Raw genomic sequence first — 17,590 nt, 5'->3', positions numbered from 1 at the left:
AACCACAAACCTTAAAATAAATTTTCAAATAATAGCACAAGTTTGAGAGTTATTTTGTAGGAACTCATCACCAGCTTGTAGAGAGATGTTTGTACTTGGCCATTTTCCTAAGAGATGGCACCAAACTTGTAACTAGGGACTGTGCTTTCACAGACTTTGCTTGATGCCTCCTTACCTCCATTCTTCCTTTCCTACTTTCACAGAATTATATTTGCAAAACATCCAGTAATAGTATTTCCCTGTTTAAAACATTGAATCCTTTTCCAAACAACAAGATAAAGTCCAAACCATTTGGTATGATATTTGGATTATTTTTGCTACCTTGGCTGGTGTCCCCACCATCTACAGAGACAGGTAGAAGCCATCCTTGCTTGACAATCTCTTTGCCCTCCAAATCTAAACAATAACCAAACCTTGATAAATTTTCCATCAAAGTAACTTTTGACTAGATTGCATTCTCTCCCTGCTATAACAACTGTCCTATATCAGGCTCTCATCATCTCTCCCCTGATATTATACCTTTCCTGATGCCAGTCTTGCTCATATCAATAAATCCTTCAACCTGACCCTCAGAGTTACATAGGAAGTCTAATAATCAGCCCCACATCTCAGGTCAAATAGATCAAGCTTCCAAGCGATGTGTATAACGCCCTTCAGGTCTTGCCCTGTCCACCTCCCTAGTCCCATTATACGCTCTGCTGCTCATTCTGCACTCCAGAAATTACCTAGAATTTCTCTCAAACATGTGCTGTTTTATGCCTCTGTTCCTTTGCCCATGCTGAGCTCTCTGTCTACAATGGTTTTTGACTTTACCTCTATGTTTAAACTACCAGATAGCTTTTTTTCTGACATTCCTCAGGTGGGACCAGAGTTCCCAGAGTCCTTTACACATATCTCTATTACAGTACATATTGCATTATGTTAATTTCTTCTGCTTCCATGTCTGTCTCATTATTTGGAAGGTGAGATTCTTGACAGACAAGCAGTGGGACAATCCCTTTTGCATCTCTAATACATAGTAAAGTGTCTGACACATTCAGGTGCTCTATAAGCATCCTGAAGTTCTTGGAAATTGACGGAAGCTTTGCAAGCCGACTTACTTTTTCAACTTCTGCCAGTATCCTCACTTTTCTTATGCTCTAGCCCTATGGACCATGTAAGTTTGTTATACAAACTTATATAAGCCCTATGTAAGTTTGCTATCCATCCATCTATCCATGGGTAGTCAGGTATATGCCTTTGATCTAGGCATTGAGATTTTTGAATTTTCTATTTAGTAAACAAATGGATAAATTACCCAGCCTTTTCTTGCTCTCATACAATTACTTGATTTTTGATTATTTTCACCCCTCTCTATTCCTGAATGAATTTTACCGAAGCACATTACTATTACTTCTGATATTCTGTAATCATGTGGGCTACATACAGATTTCTAACATTCATTCCTTCATTCATTTCCTGAGGAAGGATAAGCCGTTGACAAGAGGACATTTTTATTTTCTAGAGTAGAACTTGATGATACAATTAAAAAAACTGGTTTAATATCGTTTCTCAATTACCATAGGAAGTGCTACCATAAAAAGTATTTTTTTTAGGAACCTTTAATATCTATAGACTGACGCAAGAGAGTGAGTTTGGGTAGTAAATATCAACTGCATTAAAATTTTTGTTTTTATTTTATTATCTACTTTTTAGATGAGTTAAAAAATGGTAAAAGTTACTTATGACTTAATGTAAACCAAAAGGTGTTATATAGTTAGTTGTCAGAAAATCTCCTAACTTTTGTATTTAATTTTTGGTTCAACTGTTTTGTTAAGTGGGTTGGTTCAGTATTTTCATTGAAACCATCTGGCATACATGGAAAACCTGTTAAGTACCAGGCACAGTAGTAGATGATAAAGATACAGAAATCAAATGAGATTTTACCCTCAGTTTTCTACACTTTCTACTTCTTTGACTATTCTAGCAATTCCTTTGCTGGTGATGGTACCCCTATTCTTTGCCAACTATGCCTAATCTATGAAGACCTTGTTCATATATATGATGACTTCGTCCAGGCAAAATTGTCTGCTTGCTTCTCTAGACAGAAATTATGGAATATGTTATTTAAGATAATGATTAGTTACACATATGCCTGTCTCTTTAATAGATTACAAGTCCCTTTAAGATAATAACCTTATGCTCCTAGCACTCAATGTATGATACAGTTGTTACTCAATATATATTTGGTAAATGATGAACAGTATCCTTCAGAGGAAGACAGGAAACAGGCTTCCTTGGGTAAGTTGAATAAAAAGCATTTTTCTTTAAAAAAAAAAAACAGTCATCCAATAAAGTGAAAAATTATTTGCAAAGTAGAAGAATCAGGAATTATTCAATTTAAAGTGGAATTTCTTTACATAATGTGGTATCTTCTGGTGAATTTAACTGATTCTGTTTACAAACTCTACATTCTGCTTTTTAAAAAATGATTTCTGTTGTTTAAAGTGAGATACACATACTTGATAATCAAGTATTGGGCATTTTAACTTTGGTTTTGGCATGTACTTGCTGAGTGACCTTGGGTAAAACAATCATTTTGTGTCTAAAATGGAACTAGGCTTGTTGCATGGACTTAAAAATGATCTTAAAACACTGATAAATACAATGGGCTTCACAATAGCCATTATTAAATAGTGAAGTTTTCCAAGGGCAACTGAAGTGTCTGCCTTGACTTTTTTGCTTGTTTCTAGATATGGAAAAATCATATTTTTAAAGCACTTCCATTTGTCTAAAGATCTATAAATAAAGCGATTTTTGCTATGAATATCAATGGAATAAACTTAAAAATTAATTTAACAAATAATTTTAATTGATGGCTTCTAAAGATTATGCCTAGGACAAATTAAGGGTAAATGTTAGGTGGGACATCTTGTAATACATTAACAAACCCCAGATAGACTAAAAAAAGTTGGCAGAATTAACTTTGTGTGTGTGTGTGTGTCTACATGAAGCCAAGTGAATGCTGGTTTGGTTGGACTTTTCACTTTTTGAATAATCACTTTGATGCTCTGTAGATAGTTAAAACCTAAGAATATAAAACCAGAAGTAGAGCATAACTGTGAATTTGATTCTAGACCAGGAATTTCAGCCTTGATTTGTTGGACTCAAGGTTACAGTAGAGCATACTTGTGTAATGCTCTCAGGCTGCACTAGCAAACCAATAGAAAGTTTTAAGTATATTATTTTATATTATTCAAAGTAGACAGACTTCAACCTTAATCTCCTTTCCATCCTTTAAGAAATAAAAGCCAAATATCAGTATCAAAGTATACTTCAAAAGTGATCACAAAATGTAATTAAAAAAAATTGCATGGAAATGGTTAAGTTGCTTTAATAGGACTCAGTTGTTATTGGCCTAATGGTAGGCATTTTTAAACTTGAAGACCATTACCTAGAATAGCATAGGGTCTAGCATGGCAATCACAATAAAAGTAGTCTAAGTTTTCAAATTCACTGCATATCTCATTCATCACGAAAAATGTCCCTTACCTTTCAAACTTTGAGACCCTGAGACTGATCAAAGAAGGGTTTTCTTTTGCTCTTATTACTTACTATATTTCATGGCCTTTTCTTGAATAATGATGTTAATAATTAAATTTTCATTCCCTTCAACTGAAACAGATTCTGACTTGTCAAGAATATATAAAAATATAAGTTATAACTTCAAGACCTTCATTTCTTTAGAACTTATGTATATAAATGCTATAAATCCACTTTCAATATATTTTCAATGTGTCTAATATTTTCATAACTATATCCACTTTATCTTTGCTTTAACGCTCTGTCAGTAATATTACAAAATATGAAATCTGTCTGGAGTTACTTATTTATTTATTTATTTTTTGCAGTACATGGGACTCTCACTGTTGTGGCCTCTCCTGTTGCGGAGCACAGGCTCAGGACGTGCAGGCTCAGTGGCCATGGCTCACGGACCCTGATGCTCTACGGCACGTGGGATCTTCCTGGACCGGGGCACGAACCCGTGTCCCCTGCATCGGCAGGCAGACTCCCAACCACTGTGGCACCAGGGAAGCCCTGGAGTTATTTTATATTCTGTTTTTCCACTTATGTAGAAACTGGGACTTTTAACAGTTTGGCACTATTCATAGGGTAAATTATTTTCCCATCTACCCTTAATGATCTTTTGCTTAGAGTTATATATTGCCAAATTTTTCTTTTTTTGTATCTTGAATGGAAGACTGCACATACTTTTAAAAGCTTTTGTTTATAATTTATACCACTCTTTAAATCCTGCTATAACCACACATCCAAATCCCTTACTAACCAAACTGTTCTCTGAGGTCTTTAACAAATTCACAATTAATGATGAGTTCCATTGAAAGCTGTGTTTGTTCTTCTACCCTTCAATTCAATTCAACATATATTTATTAATCTTTCCACAATAATCCTTTTTTAAAAAAGCTTACATTATCTCCTTCAAAGGTCGCAGTGCTAAGGAATTCAATTTTAAACTATTTTTCGTGTGTCTGTAGTTTTGAAACATTGAATCCTAGCAATGAATCGACCAATTTGGGGTCAATGGCTGTTTGATCATTTGAATGGCTGTTGCTTTAGGCATTCTATAGGCAGTGGCAATAAGTATAAGGTCTCAGAGTATTTGAGAGACTATATAGTCTAATATATCAATATGTATATATGTTATATATGTATATTTTATATACACATATGCTATATATATATATATATATATATATATGAATATTTTCCTCAAAATTACTCAATTTTCATAATAGCTCTATGTAGTGGGTACTATTATTACCCTACTCCCACCCCATTTTACAAATGAAGAATCTGAGGCAGAGAGAGGTTAAGTAACTTGGTTCTCATTTACGCAGCTAAAAGGTAGCTGAGCTAGGATTCAAACCTAGGCAGTTTGTTCCAAAGTCTTGTTCTTAACCCTTATGCTGCACATTGTTTGAAGAAATATGAATCTTTGTAGAAGTAAGAATAACTTCTTTGTTTGCTTTATGACATGCGAATTTTTTGTAAGAGTTCCTACCATTGAAAGGAACTTACAGTGAACTTTTGATACAGATGGCCTACTGAAAAAAGAGTATTTTTATACTTCAATAAAACTTTCTCCAAAACACAAAGTTTGCCACCAGACACCAATTCTTAAACTATTTTACATTTCACTCTTGTTTATTTGAATAGATAAGAAAGGTAATCTATCCTTTTAATTTATGAGGACTTTATTCAATAATTCGGGCAATACCTAGGAAGGAAAGTAAGTACTTATCTAATCTTCACTTCAGTCATCTAGTTGACACAGTGATATGGAAATAATTTAATATCCTCTTTAAAACTGATGGGGAAAAAGAGATCAAAAAGTTTATGAACAAGATTAATAACTCTAAGTTCTCATATAAACCCGAGAATATATAACTCTGTGGAGACCATAAGTATTCATTGCAATCAGACTTAATGAGTTTTTTTATCAGTTAAGAGAAAAATCATATTCAAATGACTGAGCGTTCTAATTATATTATCATGACCCTCAAACTTGGGAGGCTGTTAACCCTATCTGTAAAGTGGAAAACTCCTATTAATCCTATTACTTAAACCTTGTATGTATCAACTATAAAATAATTTAAAGTAGACTACTCAAATATGCTTCAGTTTGAGAGGTTATAAAAACATATTTTATAATTTGACCATAAAGTGTTATATTATGAGATTCTTTAAATACATAATCATCGACTTGCTCAAAATTGTTTCATTTGGGGGGTGGGGGTAATTCATAATCATCTAAAGTAATTTTAAGCATTTTTTGATTGATTACAATTTGAGATAGAATTTTTTTTTTTAATTTCTAAAACACTCAGTTTCTCAGATCAGCAAATCCTGTTTTAGACTAAAATTTGAGCCATTTCTGGAAAAAGAAGGGAAACAACTATTTAACCAACTTATACCTCCTTATGGATCGACAGCATCAACAAATCCTTTAACTCAGCAGTTATAAGAAATCCCTATGAACTTTTCAAAGCTAAATAACTTTAGCAACTCCACTTTCTTCTTTAAACAGCCAGCAGCCCACGTTCAAAATGAACTGCTAAATTCCTATATAACAAGATTAGATTTGTTTCTAATACCAATAGCTTTTATCTCAATTTCATGTCACCCAGAAATGTTCACAGTTGAAAACAATGCTTAAAAACACACTAATAGCAATGGCTTATCTTTTCAGACTGAGTATTTATGGTTGAATTAGGAACTATCTGAAAATAAAAGACAATAACTGAAATAAGTCCATGGACTTGACAGTTTCAAGAGACCAAATCTTCCACTATAATATTCCAAGAGTGAAAGTATAGGTTTTTCCCCAGCTATTGTTCCCTTCAGAAGCACTAAACACTGTTGTTTCATAATGATTTTATAATAATGAAATACCAAACCATTAGTTTTTTAATAGATACTCAGAAAACCTTGTAAACTCTCTACAGCTCTGTTTGCAAAGATATCGCAGAAGTTAATCACCTTGCAACTATTCCACAATGTGACACAGATTTACTGCACAAGCCTTAAAGAATAAAGTAAAAGATGTTAGCCTCAAATCAGGGTCAGATCACAAAATCCAAAGGGAGGACAAATCACAAATAGACGAGGACAAGTAACAGACATTAGAGCAGTGCCGCAAGCATGCGGCCCACATTCAACTCGGTTTATTTCTATGACAATGCGGAGGTCTTGTTTAATGGAGAAAGTACCCAGACATACTTTGTGAATGTATGTGGATACTGACCTGGACTTGTGACAGGACTAGAGGTAGTAGGCTCAATAATTTCTACAAAAAGGGAAAAGGAAAGAAAAGAAAAACATTTTGTGTGTTATTTACAAAGAAGACAAACACTCATGACACAATCAACAGTCATGCAACATATACACAGGTGGTCTTTTACTTGAAGGCTTCCCTGACCATGGAAACCACTGAACAAAATCCAGTCTCTGAGGGGTACACAGCACATAATCACTGTCTTTGACATTGAGTCATCTTTCATTCCGAGCAAACACTTAGGAGTCATTTTCACATTCTAGTCTATAGCATCAAGTTATGCTGTGCTAAGGTTAAGGGCCTGCCCTCAGAGTTCTCAAGCAACAGTTTTCAAGCCTTCCTTCTAGAAAAATACAAGGAGAATGCCTTCTTCTGAGAAAGCTGATGCCAGCTCCTATAAATCATTCAGTCATGTGTTGCTTCTTAATATGTACTAAAAATTAAATTATGGGTAAAATTCAGATGTTCTCAAAATGTCTTTGTGAAGTAAATCTCATATTTTACGAGCATATCTATAGAATTTAGCCACTTGGAAGACGAGTTATGTCTGCCTTTATGTCTCTGTGTAAAAAAGGAAACACATACACACATACCACATACATATACACAAACATGTACATGTTTTGAATGACCTAAAATATATTTGCATGTCTATAAGACATTGCTGGCTATAATTTAGGCATAATTAAAGGGAAACTTTGTCACTGGTGTATAAATATAACTTTCCAGCAGGTATCTAACAAATAATAAACACCATGGAATACATATTTATGGCATATTTTTAAATCATGTTTTTATTTATATTTTTTTGGCCATACGACGCTGCTTGTGGAATCTTAGTTCCCTGACTAGGGATTGAACCCAGGCCCTCAGCAATGAGAGTGCGGATTCCTAACCACTGGACCATGAGGGAATTCCCTAAATCAGGTATGTATTTTTATTTAAGATTTCCATTTTAACTTATCTTTTAATAGGATTCTTTTTCAAGTGTTAAATGATGGTGATCATTAAAAATACAGTAGTTTAAAAATTACACATCATAACTGGCAATCGTAAAGGACATGAACAATTTTTAATGAGGGAGAATGAAAATATTAGGAAAACATGGCATTTTTGAGGAACTCTAATAATGTAGCAGCCTGAGAGAATTATTTCAGTATTAACTTCACATAAGTAATGTACTCCTCTTTCACCTAGTTAATTAGCAAGCTCTGTGATAGTGAAAAACTAATCTGGATTCTTAGAAACAAACACAATGAGTATGGCTATAAGAGGTAAAGGCAGACACCCTCATGCAAAATTTTGTCTCTGGGTATAAGAGATGCTGCAGAACCAAAAAAAAAAAGTGTTTTGTTTTTTTTATTTGTCAACGTCTTTGGGGCTTGCTTTTGCTGTCTTTCATTGCTTTGTCCACTGATAATGATATGGCAATTACCAATTCCATTGGTAATGGGAGAATGTGAACTCACACTCCTCTTATCTATTAGTCTAGTTCAGCTACTGGTTTGAATAATAAAACTCTAGCAAGCATTATGAAATGAGCTTCCAAAAACATTTTTGGGTGTCAATTATTTGGGGGACTAAAGTCTGTGTCCTAGTCTACAGGGTTGATTCTCTGAAAGAGACATTCTCAAGTGGCTAAATAATTAGTCAGATAACAAGCTGCAATTAAAAATTCAAAAGTCTAGCCATCCATCTGGCTGTGTGATTTGGCATTGCTGAGAAGTGGAAACTTAATAAGGCAGCTCTGCATTAGCTTGCTTAAAAATGTAAAAGTTTTTCTACTTTCCTTTTTCAAGGAAAGCGATTAATATTCCAATTCCTTCTATGTGTTAAGCAATATTCTAGGTGCTGGTATTACAGTGGCTAATTAAACAGTTAAAACTGCCTGGTCTCATAGAGCCTATGGGTTGTATAATGCAGGGCTTTGAAATATTAAATTATTCAATCTTTATGTCAAAATTCCATTAATTATAGAAAATTAAAATTTGAAATACAAAATCATAGAGAAATGTTGCTCTCTTTTAGAAACTATTCTTTTGTTAGGCTGACATAAACCCTCAAATATTTTTATGCTATTGTACTTCTAAATTTAAAAAAAAAAAGCTCTTTCAAAAATAATGAAAATTTATGGTAAACTTAGTTTAATGCTGTATAGTAATCTCATTAATATACACTAAGGCTGTGTATGTAAGTGAAAGGATTTTATAATCAAAAGAGAAATGAAAGCACCAAATGGCTTGAAAGGTAAAAGCATAATCAGAATGTTTATTCACGGGAAAACTAAATTCAGTAGGACAGTGAACAGCGTTTTCTATGTTCAGTAATTTAGACATTTGAACTTCAATTTCTTCAACTGTTTGGCTTCCATTGTTTTGAATTTCTAATGCTGATTTGAGAGTTCATTGAAATAGATGGTGTGGCATAAAACTACAACTTCCTCTCAATACAAGGATGGTAGAAAAAATAGCTATCCCATTGAACCAAGCTCTTCATTGTGCTTGCTTATGTAGAGCAAAATTGCTTATGTAAAACCACATGGTCTCACAGAAGGGGCTTTTTTTTTTTTTTGCGGTACGCGGGCCTCTCACTGCTGTGGCCTCTCCTGTTGCGGAGCACAGGCTCCAGATGCACAGGCTCAACGGCCATGGCCCACGGGCCCAGCCGCTCCACGGCATGTGGGATCTTCCCAGACCGGTGCACGAACCCGTGTCCCCTGCATCGGCAGGCGGACTCTCAACCACTGCGCCACCAGGGAAGCTCCCAGAAGGGGCTTTTAAAAGAATATAGGAATTTAGTGCATGGAAATTTACGTTGCACTCAGGATCCACTTCATAATTTTAGTTTCACAGTCAAAGCAAGCTATATTTTCCCTACACAGGCCGGGATATAGTAGAATCCCTAGTAAGGTAATTTTATATAAAACAAGAATTGGGACTAGAGAAGTTGGTTGAGTTGGAGATTCAGATTATAAAAAGCTAGAGGTCACACACAGGACATGAAGCAGAGAAACCAGAGTGAGGTCAAAGCACCCAGACTGGGAAAAGCTGTTGCTGAGGGTTGTGGACAATGCATGAGAGTCAGCTAGAATCCTTGACCTTGATACAGTTTGGTTAGTTAAAAAGGACCAGGTAAAGCTGGGATCAGAACTCAAACCTGCTATTTTTCAGCTGCATGATGGTGAGCAGGTTAATGAACCTCTCCAATCCCCCAGTGTCCTCATTTATTGAACTTAGCTCCTACTTTGTAGGGATACTGGTAGGATTAAATACACTTTATATAAACAACCACGTGAGAGTGAGTAGCAGTAGCAGTCTTTATTACTTATAGGAGTGAATGGAAAAATTAATATCTAAATCAACGAAGAGAAAATTATGTACAGTGTTGGGATTTGGGAAGAGTTTAACTTTACCAAGAAGAAGCAAAGATGGGAGAGCATCATGAATAACTGAAACTATATAGATAACAACATTCCACCAAGAATGTGGGCACTAATTTTTCCAATTAAAAGGTTAATATACTATGCTTTGGGGTAATTATTTAGGAGTCACATAGACTCTTGGAAAATAACTATAGAATCCAAAGCATTTTTAACAGTTCTGATTTAGGTAGGAGTAGAAATTTACAGATCAAGATCTTAAATTTTTGTGAAAGACAAATGTGCTTCAATTTTTAAATGGGATTTTTGTGCCAAATTGTAGACATATATTATTAACATAAACAGACATACTTAAATTTTAAAATTTCCCCCTTGTAACTCCAAACAAATAAGAATGATAATATTTTATTATTTAGAAAATATAGTCTGGGTAATATTTGAAGCTGACTAGATCGAAATCTGCTATAGATTATCTTATACTCTAAATATTAATTCAATTTTTTATAAACTACTTTTTTTAACAGTTCTTATAACAATAGAAATTATTATTATATTAATTACAATTGATGACGTATATTGAACTCTTATTATATGCCAGGCACAGTCACCTATATGAACTCATTTCCTTCTCCCAACAACTCTGTGAGGTACATATTATTATTAATTCCCTTTTTTTGCAGATGAGATAATGGAGCACAGAGAGGTTAACTATATTGCTCATAGTCACAGCCAATAAGGAGTAGTGATGGGGGAGAGTCAGTGCTAGGCTATCTTAACATTTCATTTTCTCACCTTCCAGAATAAATACTGTCCTCAGTCTTATTATATATATAATTACTCAAATGGGATATTCTATGCAAGGGATCTTACAACTTTTCACTAATACTAGCTTTCTCAACAATATAGTCTTTCTATTTTAGGTACCTAATAAATGAGTGACTTCTGTCACCAAAATAGAAGAGAGGTAAATTTAATGTCAATTTCTGGAGGCTTCTATAATAGAGGACTCTGCATAGAGAAAAGGGTTTATAACACATGATTTTCCAATCTTGTTCTCATATTCCAAGCCCACACCAAATATAGTTGTTTGCTTCTGTATAAGCCTTGTTGCCGTAGAAGGACAATTCTCCAAATAGCTCAGAGGATGTTATCATAACTGGATTACACAATCAAATAAGAATCTTGAACTTGTAAACTCCTACTCTGTCAGCACAGTAGTTTGATCAGAGATTGCTTAGCTTTCAGGAACTTTGGTTGTTTTTACAAGGATCAGATTTGAGCTGTTGTTCCATCGTCTTAATAATCAATGTAAGCAGTGAAATATTCTTCAGGAGGCACCAAGTGGGCTCTCCTGATGAACAACAGTAAAGGTTCTCAGTGCGACTTTCTTATGTGTCTCGTTATGTGGAGAATCAGAGTGAGTGCTCCAGGGTTAATGGCAGAATATATCATCGTGGGCAATTGCATTTACTGTAGGGAATGGTCTCAGCAAAGAGATGATTTTTTTTTTTTTTAAATTTATTTAAGTTATTTATTTATTTATTTTGGCTGCGTTGCGTCTTCGTTGCTGTGCGCGGGCTTTCTCTAGTTGCGGTGAGCGGGAGCCACTCTTCGTTGTGGTGCGAGGGCTTCTCATTGCAGTGGCTTCCCCTGTTGCGAAGCACGGGCTCTAGGCGTGCGGGCTTCAGTAGTTGTGGCATATGGGCTCAGTAGTTGTGGCTCACGGGCTCTAGAGCACAGGCTCAGCAGTTGTGGCACACGGGCTTAGTTGCTCCGCGGCATGTGGGATCTTCCCGGGCCAGGGCTCGAACCCATGTCCCCTGCATTGGCAGGCGGATTCTTAACCACTGCGCCACCAGGGAAGCCCCAAGAGATGATTTTAATTGTACATAAAACAGAGGTGAAGAGAAGTTCACCAAGACAGGCATTTTCAACACTTACGTGGAAAAATGAGGTGTCGTGTAAAACAAGATTTTACTTCGTTAGTAAATGTGATTTTCGCCGTGACAAGAGGAAATGCTATTATATTCAAACAAGGTATTGAGGACATAGAGTGGTGTTATACGAAGGAGCCATTTGTAATGACCCTTTCTATAGACCTCATTAATTATTGTTTTATAATTCTGCATGCACAACATATTAGAATTGTCCAGTATCAAGCCCCTTCACTTCTATGTATTTTGGAAGGTCATATTTGGTTTTTGGGTTGTTATTTTATCTGGTTGCTATTACACAGCCCTGACGTGTGTGAATTATCTTTCAGACTGTTGAGAGATAACATGATTGTGTGTTAAGGCAAGGCAGAAATTAATCCTTTTGGTTGCCATGGTTTCATCAGAAAGCTCTGACTCCTAATCATTGTGGAGTGGAGGTAATGTCATTTTCACAGTAGAATGAGGAGGATGTTGCCCTGGACCAAAGTTAGTGCTGATGGAAGCCACAGAAGACAGACTGTGAGAAAGTTGGACACCAAAGGCAGAAAAGGTGACCCATCCTTTTTACCTTTACAGAGAGGCCCATAAAGGGTATGCCAGTCCTCTGAGGACATTGGAATACCAGAGACTTTGTGCAGATAAGTCAATTTAGGCATTACACTTTTGCTTCCAGGAAAGAACTGCATGATCTGTGAGCATATATGAGTTGTAGTTGACATCAGAGACCACATGGTATTACTGTCTAATATAGACAGCACTGTCCTGGTTGTCAGAATACTTAGGTTCCATTCCATCTGCCAACCTTAGGTGTATGATTCTAACCCAAGGTCTGTTTTTTACTTTTCTGATATATAATTAAGAAGTTATATTAGTTGGTCCATATACTTCCCTGGGTTATTTTGGTTCCCATCACATGGTTGTTGTTTAAAAGGTGGTTTAGCACAGTGGTTGATAACAGAGATTCTGGAGGAAAACAACTTAGGACCAAATCTTGGGTCCAATACTTAGAGGCTATGCCCCCTCTGTAAGTTTGCACATTTAATAAAATGGAGATAACAATAACGTCTACCATTCAGTATTGTAGTGAGGGTAAATGAGATAATGTATACAAATCACTTCACACACTGACTGCCTGGAAAACAACTAATCATGGATCTATAAAATTAACTTATTTTTTAAATGAAATTATGGTAAATGACCTTTAAAGCCATTAGTGCATTATCAACACTTTGTTATTATAAGTAACTATCATATAATTTAACCTTAAAAGTAAATATCTTTTCCCTCAAGAAAATCATTTCTATTAATGAAAAAAACTATAAAAAATATTTCCAAATGTTTACCAGGGAAAGTCTACATGTTAACATTATCTGCACTCAACCACCAAAAATTCACTGTAACTTTACAAATGCACAAGATTATTCAGCTTTTTTTTTTTTTTTTTTTTTTTTTGAGAAGAAGTTTTGCACCTAGTGAAAGGAATATGCTGCATGCAGCTATTGTTTGCCAATGCTGGAGTGTGTATGTGTATGTGACATGGTAATAGAGGATTCACAGAGGTGTAAGAATTAAGGGGTTGTATTAAGTATCTCTGTATGTGTGTATACCTCCAGGATCCATTTGAAAACAAAGCCCTATGTGAAAACTAAAAAAAAAAAACATGTCTGTTAATCATCCTGGTAAATATCCTGAGGCAGCAGAAATGTTGCTATACTTAATCTTGGTCAAAACTACTTCTCTGAATATAAAAATATCCTCTCAGTCAACCTAAAGCCAGTTCTGAGTGAGGAAAATGTTTTCTGTAGTAACACAGGGGCATTAATAAAAAATGGTACATTCATATGCTTAAAAATATTAATATAATAACTTTCTAGACATGTTCACAGTTGCTCCAACATATTTCTCTACCGGATGAGATTTTGAGAGGACAATTTTGGAAAAATTTTGACCCATGCTTTTAATTCCTGTGATGAAATGTTTGTTCCAGACTTCTTTTAATAAACTACCAGCTTTTGGTAATTGTAACATTGACTCAAAAGGCCACTGAAGAACTTTGGGTTTTAGTGAATATTTCATATGGCACTCCAATGCCAAAGACTGTGTAATTTTTATCATTATACAGATAATCTTTAAAAAGAATCTGATGAGAGTGTGGTGTTATTTCTGAAACATGCCTTTCAGTATCACAGAAGAATAAAAGTCTCAACTTTCAGCAAACACACTTGGTTTTCTCTCTAACACAAATCAGAATAAAAATGAAAGTAAAGGGAATGTAGTTAAGGATACAACAAGGATGCAAAAGAGGAGTAGTAACCACTGATATTATAAAAATCCATTATATTGATGTTGTGCAAAGGAATGCAGGGCCTAGACACCTGGTAATTAAAACTTGGACTGTTTGTTGTCTTAAACCTATAAAATCCAAATTATCAATACCTTCAAGGGCTGAATTGCAACCTGTGTGCTCTTTCCAGTTCTTCCCCATGTATGACTGGGCAGAGGAATGGCTTTTAGTGGCCACCTTTGGATTTTTGTTGGCATAGGGCTCCCCAAGGAGTTGGCAAATGACCGATGCCCATTTCACTGTATTAGCACACTACTCCTCAGTTTGACATCTTGGCTCTAAAAGGTGGTTTGAATCAACACTATTACTAAGACTTAGCCAAGTGAAGTATGCCTTTCATATGGTTGGAGTCATAGAGAAATGGATTCAAATCACTGCCACATACTTGCTATGAGATCTTTTACAAGTTAGCAATCATAGGCAAGATCAGTTTTTCATGATGAATCACCAAGATAAGACATAGTAACTCACATATAGTAGGATGATACCGAGTTTTGTATCCTTCCTCTCTGATTGACATAAAAAATTTCTGATATCATAGAAGTAAGATCTTAATCTCTAGCTATTCTTAGACCCTATTTGGGCAATATGTTTGTGAACAAGTGAGTAATAAAGAAAAAAACTGAAAAGTAGTAATAAAAAGGCAGCTTGAGGATGGTGACAAATGTCCTTCAAGTATTGGCTCCACTGAAAATATGTTAAATGAGTCCACCTGTTGTCCAGTGTGAAATGGCCTACAATGACAAACTGACAAAGAAGGATACTATGGGATATCTCTTTCAGGCAGTAAAGTGGGTTGCACTCACATCCAGCTTCTGTGAGCCAGGTGAGTTGAAGGATAGGTTAACCTGGAACAGCAGGAACAGAATAGGCTGGCAGAATACAAGTTACTATGGTCCTCCCAACATTCTGTTTGAAGCCATGTGGCAATGGTACAGCTCTCTCGGATACTAATGCTAGCAGAAAAACAGGCCTGCCAAGGATCAGCTATGCTATTGGCTCAGCTAAGGAAAAAACACAAAAGGCAGAGCTTTGAGAAGTAACCACAGAGGCTTTCCTAGAGAAGAGCTGCTTGATATTGCCACACTGACAGATCAGGTTATTATGAAGTTATTAATTCCTTTTCAACACAAATTTTGAGAATATTCTATTGAATATTTTCCTGACATTATGCTAGGTGTGTTGATACAGTGGTGAATAAGAGAAATTCCCTTCTCTGGAAAATATATTGTAAGTAAGACTGGCAATAAATAAAAACAACAAAATAGTCACATAATTTACACTGTGGTAAAACTATGGAAAATAAATATGGGGTACTTTAGGAGCATGTAGCAGGGGAATCTATCATGTAACTATGATACCTGCTTAGGGAAAAACCTCTCTGAGGTCCAAAACACTAAACTTTAGTGTCCATATTTGAATTATGTACTTTGTTCAGGCTGGTGACAGACAACAGAAGGGGATGTCACATGGGTTGATTGCTGGTGCGAGCCTGCTAACAACAATTTTAGCTACAGCATAGTCTGCACTGGGCAATGCTCTTGAGAATATGAGATGTTGAGAGGGCATGACATGCTGTGCTCTCTGAGTAGCAAAGTACTGAGTAAATGATCCCAGTTAGAAGCAAAGGATGCTATGGCCTGAAGACATTTTAGAGGCTATTCTGATCCCACCTGTTCATCTAATAGATGAGGAAAATGAGCCCCAGACAGATATAGTGATGTGCCCAATCATACATCCAGTATACCACAGAGATGGAATTAGAGGCCCAGTCTTTTTACTCCCAATCCAGTGATAATGAGGAAGAGAGAAACCTTGCAGTTCTCTACTCAGCAACATTAGTCTAAAAATGAAGAATCAAAAGGAACCAAGTCTCTTTAGTAATGTGCCAGGGTAGGTGTATCATAATTTCATTCACGTCATAAAATTTGGTCCTGATAATTCCATAAGGCAAGGAGAGTACGCAACTAAAGATCAAGGGCCCCGCAGGAATTTTACTTGGTGTCAAAGTCTGACCTAACCAATGCTGGAGCACATTTAACTTTGGAAAACTTTTCCTTTTTGTCTTAAACTGACTTGAAAAAGGGCAATTGTGTACAGATCTTCTCCGACTCATAATGGAGTTTTGTCCCAATAAATCCTTCATAAGGATTAACATATCATAAATAAAAAATGCATTTTTAAAATTACATTTAACCTACTGAAAAACATCAAAGCTTAGCCTCGCCTACCTTAAATGTGCTCAGAACACTTACATTAGCTTATAGTTGGCCAAAATCATCTAACACAAAGCCTATTTTATCATAAAATATATGTATGTAATTTATCAAATACTGTACTGAAAGTGAAAAGCGGATGGTTGTATGGGTACAGAGTTGGTGTAAGGGTATCAGTTGTTTACCCATGTTGTCATATGACTGACTGGGAGCTTTGGCTCATTGCCGCTGCCCAACATTATAAGACACTATTTATCACATGTCACTATAGAGTGGAAAAGATCAAAATTTAAAATTCAAAGTACAGTTTCTACCAAATATGTTTCACTTTTGCAGGTTGGTAAAGTCAAAAAATTAGGCTGAACCATTGTAAGTTGGGGACTGTCTGTATGTGTATATATAATAGAGTATATGGTGATATATGTGTGTGTATATATGTATGTATATACAGTACACATACACGCTTGCACATACTTACACATAAATACATATATGATGTTCACACACACATGCACATACATGCATGTACACCCACAGGCATATGTGTGCGTGAATACATGCATGTGTGCATATATGCACATGCACACAAGCACATGTATATACACATGTGTGTATACACACATGCACATATGTATTATATAAGTACACATAAAGGTATGCATGTTGTATGATATGAATATATATGACCTGATAAACATTTTAAAATATTTATTTCTTGCCTTTCTCACTGGAAAATAAGAATCACAGAGGCAGGAACTTTACCTGTCTTGTTATTGTATTCTCAATGCCTAGAACACTGCCTGGCACATAGTAGATACACAATAGAATATTTACTAAGTGATTGAAAGAACATGTGTATAATTGCATATATGTATAGGGTGC

At 35.5% G+C, this 17,590-nt stretch overlaps 1 protein-coding gene across 1 annotated transcript in view; it reads right to left on the bottom strand.

Annotated features, from left to right (window-relative positions):
* Nucleotides 1-17,590, bottom strand: part of NEGR1 (neuronal growth regulator 1) — a 917,418-nt gene that overhangs the window by 111,069 nt on the left and 788,759 nt on the right. The window lies entirely within an intron of this gene.

The sequence above is a fragment of the Mesoplodon bidens genome (genome assembly GCF_964165515.1).
Source record: "Mesoplodon bidens genome assembly, chromosome: 2".
Classification (NCBI taxonomy): domain Eukaryota; kingdom Metazoa; phylum Chordata; class Mammalia; order Artiodactyla; family Ziphiidae; genus Mesoplodon; species Mesoplodon bidens.
This window is presented reverse-complemented; position numbering and strand designations above follow the sequence as displayed.